Genomic DNA, 7552 nt, shown 5'->3' on the forward strand with positions numbered 1-7552 from the left:
GAGTGGAGGGGAGAGGAGAAGAGAGGAGTGGAGGGGAGAGGAGGGAAGAGGAAAGGAAAGGAGAGGCGAGGAAGGGAGAGAAGGAGAGAGGAATTTCTTGAATTTCCCCTGGGGATCAATAAAGTATCTATCTATCTATCTACGTATCTACAGTATCTAGGAGGGGAGGGACAAGGATGGTATAGATGGTATATAGAGGATGGAAGGATGTGTGTGTGTGTGTGTGCATGTGTGTGTGTGCATGTGTGTGCATGTGTGTGTGTGTGTGTATGCGTGTGTGTGTGTGTGTGTGTGTGTGTGTGTGTGTGTGTGTGTGTGTGTGTGTGTGCGTGTGTGCGCATAGATGTGTGTGCATTTATATGTATGTGTGTGTGTTTGTGTGAATGTGTGTGTTTGTGTGTGTTACAGGAATAACAAGACAGTCATAGACAGAGAGCATCTGCCCTGGCAGCCATAACTCGAGTCTTGGCATCAGCTCTAGTGTCAGTCTCAGCAGCAAGGACCCAAAGAAGAGAGAGACCAGAGAACAAACTCAGAGGAAGAGAATGGCAGAGACCGAGGAAGAGAGGGGGATGAGAGAGAGATAGAGAGAGAGAGAGAGAGAGAGAGAGAGAGAGAGAGAGCAGCCATACACAGTGCGGCATCTTCAGTGACAACAGTGGCTGGTGATTTAGGCTCAACTTCAGCGCTATGGACAGAGTCAAATAACAAACTCAGAGAAAAAGGGATATTGAGATAAAAAAGGGAAGGGAAAAAGTGGATATGGAAGAGGTCAAAAGGAGAGAGAGAGAGAGGGGGGATAGAGAGAGAAAGATAAGACTTGGAGAAAGACTAGCAGTGACAGTCAGAGAGCTGTGATGTGCCTTCAGCCTTGGCCTTAGCAACACTGGCAGTGGCAGTGCACAGATATGAGAAAGAAAGATGAGAGAGGAGTGTGTGTGTGTGTGTGTGTGTGTGTGTGTGTGCGTGCGTATGTTTGTGTGTGTGCGTGTGTGTGTGTGCGTGCGTATGTTTGTGTGTGTGCGTGTGTGTGTGTGCGTGCGCGCGTTTCCCTCTCTCTGTCTCTATCCCAGAGAGAGGGAAAGAGACAGAGAGAGAAAAGCAGGGGCAAAAGCAAAAAAGAGAGAAAAAGAGAGACAGAGGCCATATCTGAGATGTGTCCTCGCCGAACTTGGCTTCAGCACCATGGACAGGGGCACAACCACAGAGATGGACAGAGAAGGGCTGTATGAGGGGGCTAGAGGGACACATACAGGCTCAGTGTCAGCCCCAGCAACAGGGAAGGGCACAAAAACACACACACAGCAGGCAAGACAGGTTGCATGAGACAGACAAACAGACAGATGCAAAAGACACAGACAAACACAGACAGACAGACAGACAAATAGAAAGACAGACAGATTTACAGAGAGGGGCACATACAAATCAGTTCCCGCAGTATGGACAGAGGAAGGGCATGCACACATTCATGGAGAGAAACACAGAAAGTGACAGAAAGAGAGAGAGTGAGAGAGAGAGAAGCAGAGAAAGAGAATTTGTATTATTGTAGTATGTTTGCTTTGGCAACACTGCATGCCAATAAAGCTCCTTTGAATTGAAATCGAATTGAATTGACAGAGAGAGAGAGAGAGAGAGAGAGAGAAAGAGAGAAAGGACATAGAGACAGACAGAGTGTGAGCTTCAGTAGCATGTACAGGGGCAGGGCACAACAACATAGAAAGAGGGATGCATAGAGGCAGAGAAAAAGAGAGAGACAGAGACAGAGAGAGAGAGAGAGAGAGAGGGAGAGAGAGAGAGATAGAGATGGCCAAAGAGCGTGCCTTTCAGCAGTATGGACAGGGGCTGGTCTGTCGCTCTGGCTCCTGAGTCATGATGAGCCTAGCTGCCTGCTCCTGGTGTCTGCTTCACTACTCCACTGAGCCAGTCATGGAACCAGATCCGCCCCAGATCGGGGCCAGAGCAGGCCTGTATCTCAGCCAGATCAAAGCCAAACTTCAGGCAGCTCCATTTCAAAAACAACTTGGTAGGCCTTACAGTAGTTTCCACTACAGATACGTTCTGGCATGAAGAGTAAACTGCTGCATGGCAAGAAATATTTTGATCACACAGACAGTTTTGACGCAGAATGCCTAGTTTGTCATTTACATGAACTGTCAGGAAATTATCACATTTTTTCACCTCTTCTCTGAATGTCAACTTTAGTAACATTTTACCTTTTGTACTCTTGTAATGAATGTCTTGGAAGGGACAGAAAAAATAACTTTAGAAGTTGCTATTCCTCCTCAATCTAGTCATACCAAAAGTCATTAGACAACATTCCTTACAACACAACAACATTCCTTTTGAAAAAACCCATTAGGACTCATAATTGAGAAAAGACAGTCTCCATATCTGCTGAATCAGAGAGTAGACGACAATCTGTTAATTACCATTAAATCCATCCAGAATATTTTTGATATTCTCACTTGAATTTTCACAGCAAAATGACAGGATTGTGTCTCAGACTGGTCTATCCATCAGTGTTGGTCAGTGTTGGTCACGTCATCATGTCATCACGTCATCATCATCACACACACACACACACACACACACACACACAGACACACACACACACACACATCTAGGATGTCTTTGCACTGCTCATGGCAAACTGAGACCTCCCTGAAGTGTGAGGCAGTGCGTTGCTCTTTTAACATGAGGTCAGTGTTTGTCATCTCAAATAATGTCAAGTGTGTGTGTGTGTGTGTGTGTGTGTGTGTGTGTGTGTGTGTGTGTGTGTGTGTGTGTGTGTGCGCGCACGGTCCTGAGTGTGTGTGTCTATGTGTGACCTGTGAGACTGATATGTGAGTTTGGTGACAGAGGTGCAGTGCTGTTGACTGTATGTTGATTCATGTGGTTATACATATATAATATGACAATATGACAACATTGGCGTTGTTGGCTACACCCACCCCCCCACCCCCTTAACATGTGGTAAATAAACAGTATAAACATGTGTTACATAAACAGCATGATATAGGTCTGAGGTAGTATCTTTATGATCTAAGCAATTAGATCATTAAATACCCTGCAGTATTTTTTTTTGTTTTTCTAAAAATGTGTGTAACATCAGTGTGTTTCAACTGTGGTCTTGACTAGGTCTGTAGGCTACAGCCAGTGGCGTCATGCCCATTGAAATTAAGGGGGCACGTGCCCCCTCGGATTTTTCCTCCCTGATATATATATTTTTTTCTTAACTTTGATCCTATTATGCTCAATAACAAGCCAGAGCCTGTAACGACTCAAATGTATTCTTCTGGATGTGTAATAAATCGTAGGCTACCAAAATAGTTGAAGACCGATCAGCAGCCCTTTTCCTCACTCACACACGAACATTGAGCTCGCAATGTTTTGCGTGTGTTGAACTGTTACAGTTAACTTTAGGCTACAGTTTGAACAGTTGAACAGTTACAGTTTTTGGTTACAATCAATGGTGTTGAAGTGGTAAGTAGGCTAAGCAATAAAAAATAGTAGAATTATTTGTGGTTGACCTGGACATTTTGACTTGGTGCTAAAAAGTTAGAACTATGGATTTGATGTTGGCCGCGAATTCTGAAGCTACGTTAAAGTTAGCTATGTTGTGTCAGTGTAGCGTAGGCTACTCTTACAGTACAAATATTACAAATATTTGGCTTACAGACAGACATCTGCTCTGTTTTGTCTTGTACGTGACAAAGTCTCCTGGTTCAATTGTTTCATAGAAACGAGGGTGTTAATTTTGCAGTAACTACAAAATCCAACCAAGTATAGGCCAAGGCATCGCGTTGATGTTGCTCCACTTGTTCTTTTCACGGCTATCTGGCAGCTAATCCATGTAGTGAAAAGGGATAGGCTACCCGTTCAAAAAGAGGCCTACAGTTGTTTTATATAAATAGGATCGTTATGACCGTGATGTAGAGGGCAAGAAAATAATAGCAGTCTCTCATGTATCAGGTCAAAATTGCTCATGATTTGCAACTTACAAATGAGGTAGGCTATTGCTTGCCATAATGGTAATGAGAAATATATTAGGCCTAGTAAAATATTCAAATATTTAGTGTAAACCTTAGGCTACTCAGCACTGAAACCTGTCAAACTTCTTTCAAAGTCCTTCATCACATGGATCTAAAATATTTTAATTTCTGAGCACCACAAAGTCAGACCTCAGCCCCCCCAGAAAATTGCTAAATCTGTCTGGCTACAGCTGACACGCACGCGGATATAGCTGTGTTTGAACGGTTGCTGTTGCACTGTTACGCTCTCGTGTCAGCGCAGACGTGTGTAATAACAAGACGCACAGTGCTGATGGGCTGCCTGATCGCTCGAGTGTGTCTAGCTGTCGGTGCCGTCCAGTAGATTTTTCCTGTGATGCTCGCAACGGTGCCGCGCCACATACCGCGGAGCTAAATAGCTTAGCGGCGGACTCAGGCTCTGGCAGAAAGTCTCAGCTGTGACTAATGTAACTAATTACAAAGCAATGAGGAAGGAAGGAAAGAAGGACACAAAATAGTCACACGTCTGTCTGTCTCTCTCTTCCTCTGACACACACACACACACACACTCTCTCTCTCTCTCTCTCTCTCTCTCTCTCTCTCTCTCTCACACACACACAAACACACACACACACAACAAGCTAGTTATGAAGATGCACCGTGGAGATGCACCAGCCTGGGCGGACAGGGTTTTACTGCTGCTGTGACTCAAAACCCTAACCGCGCGCCATGACGAGGTGTCGGAACAGACCTCGCGGCTGTGTCCCGTCGGTATCTCGTGGGGCTTCATGAGCGTGTTTACAGAACAGATTCGGGGTCCTTGGCCCAGGCGCGGGGGATCGGGGAAACGAGTGTAGGGGCGCCCGAGAGGAGACAGCAGCGCAGGCAGTGATAAAAACAAGAAACACACACACACACTGCCGTTGCCATAGCGTCAGCTCGAGCGTACGCAGTATGACTTTTAAACAGGCCCTCTGCGAGCGCGAGGCAGTGTGTGTGTGTGTGTGTGTGATTTGTGCTCGACGGCAGAAGCAGCTCTGAGCGGATGCCATTTAATGTTGTCAACACACACACACACACGCACACACACACACACACACGCACAGGCTTTTCTTTCTCTCTCTCCATCTCTCTCTGTTACACACACACACACACAGACAAACACATATATATACACACACACAGAAAGTAGGCTATATTTAACACATAGAGTGTTGAACACATACGCAGATGTACTAAACGGATCCCTGTAAAGCTTCAGTTTTCTTCAGGAGAGCTAAGAACCAGCGTCAGCCTCCAGAAACAGGTGTCATTAATTATGTTGAAACACGATCTATCATACAGTATGTATGCGCTATGCCTATGTAGCCTACAATTTCAGTGTGCTGATGTTGCATATGGAGTTGTACCATACACAATGCAACAAAGAACGATGTAAACACAAACAAAAGTTGGCGCAATATGCTGTCTCGTTTAGCTTCACCTGTATTGATGAACTTAATGGAGCGAACCAGCCCTGTTTCTTTTTGTCTGTGTCCCGGAATTTTACACAGAGGACTCCTCTATGGGCAGGGGGAAGTCCGGATGAGCGAGATGAATGAGCCCGCTGTACTCTGTCCAGTCCCCCGCACCCACAACACACACTTTATCCAGGCTCACACACACACACACACACACACACACTCACTCACTCACACTCACTATGTTGGATAGCACTGTCTCATCACTGTCAATATAATAATTTGCGGGAAAATACACAAATGCTGAGAGAACAACTTCGACCTCATGGCTGTGGTAGGCTACTTATGAAACACATTAAAGTCGCCTTTCCTCTTACCGAATCTCAAAACGTGTGGCATCCCACGAGAAGTGTCGAGGAAGAACGCGAGAGGCAGCAACAGCAGATGCGCGCGGAGGATGAGACACTTCACCGGTGGGTACGGGCTCCTCATGTTGCCCTCCGAACGAGCAGCGATAAGCCCCCGCGAGGTGCTCGAGCCTGGCTGCTTCTCCCCTGGAATTAGCCTATTTAGCAAACGATGGACAGGGTTGACGGGCGGCGAGGAGAGAAGCGCTCGGTCACGGCATGGTCGCTCGCCCTTCCTCCGCGTCTATTAGCAGTCTCGACGTGTTGCCCGTCTTTACTGCGCCAGCAGAGCTCTCCTTTGGCTCAAGGAACTGCACAGGATCCATGGTTGGTGGTAAAAACCCAGGTCCAGAATCCATACATGAGCGCCGAGAGAGAGAGAGAGAAAGAGAAAGAGAGAGAGAGAGAAGGGGTCAACGATATGTTATCTATACCGGCGACTGAGAAGAGAGAAAGGGGAGAGGGGAGGTGGGGTTCGCGTGGCAGAATCGCGATATCAGCTTAAAGTGGGGCTCGGTTGCCCACGCGCGCATCGCATCCTACTGCACTGCCGCACAGCCTCTGACGTCGAGCCAAGGTTAGTGCCAGCGCGCACGTAAAGGCAGAAAGAAGCAGCGCGAAAAAAGAACAGAGAGAGAGAGAGATAGAGAAACTACGTCTCCGGTTCATTTCCACATCTGTTGATCTGCATGAAATACTGGGTGAACGAGCCGCAACAGCTCTACACAGTAGGCCAGTGGTGTTATCCATAGTTTTAGCGGGAAACGACCTGCCCACTTGAAAAATTAAACATATGGAATGAGATTTTCCGACTTGTGCTCACACAGTATCTTTCAGTAGCCTATCCCTCAGATTTTCGTTTACTTCCAGCTTTCCCTACACTCATACAGTTTTCAGGACCATGGATAGGGTCGTTCTATGTCCAGTGTTTTGTATCAGAACTAGACTGAGAGCCCAAACCAGTGAGGGAATAAGGAGTTTAGCTATCTGATCACAAAACATTTAACCTTAATAATATTGGAAGATTGGTCATTTTAACAGTCCACAGACAACATTTGGAATTTTACCAGAAAATCATGGTCACCTGACATGTTTCCAAATAGAGCAACCTCAAGTAATTTGCATTCATCTATTGTGAACTAAGTTTGTAAGGATTAGTATATTAATAGTAATCCTCATCTCAACGTTTTTTCTCTTACACTTGCTCTCTCTCTCTCTCTCTCTCTCTCTCTCCTCTCTCCACCATCCCTGTGACACAAGAATGGCAAGGAAATAGAAACCATAGCAACCAGTGTATGGTGCATTGTGGAGTATGACGGGAGCTCTACTGTGGAGTCTCTCTCACACACAAATGCAAACACACAAAAATTGTGCAAAATGTTGTAAATTGTAAAAAAAAATGTGTAACATAGTGTGCGCTAAATCTTCTGGTCATGTAAAAAAAGTGAATAAATAGACATTAGATTAGATTAGATTAGATTAGATTAGATTCAATTATATTGTCATTTAGGAGAGTACAGGTACAAAGCCAATGAAATGCAGTTGACATCCAACCAGAAGTCCAAAAGCATGAAATACCAAAGTGCAGGTTGAGTACAGTATTCATGAATGCACACCAAAAAGAGCACCACAAAGCCAAGCTCACTGTATACATTTGATTAGATATCTCTACATA

General features: G+C 45.4%; 1 pseudogene; it reads right to left on the bottom strand.

The window, feature by feature from the left end:
* Window positions 1-6424, bottom strand: part of LOC121711949 — a 54867-nt pseudogene extending 48443 nt beyond the window's left edge.
* Window positions 6425-7552: the final 1128 nt, after the last annotated feature.

This window comes from Alosa sapidissima, chromosome 6 (genome assembly GCF_018492685.1).
Source record: "Alosa sapidissima isolate fAloSap1 chromosome 6, fAloSap1.pri, whole genome shotgun sequence".
In the NCBI taxonomy this organism is placed as follows: domain Eukaryota; kingdom Metazoa; phylum Chordata; class Actinopteri; order Clupeiformes; family Clupeidae; genus Alosa; species Alosa sapidissima.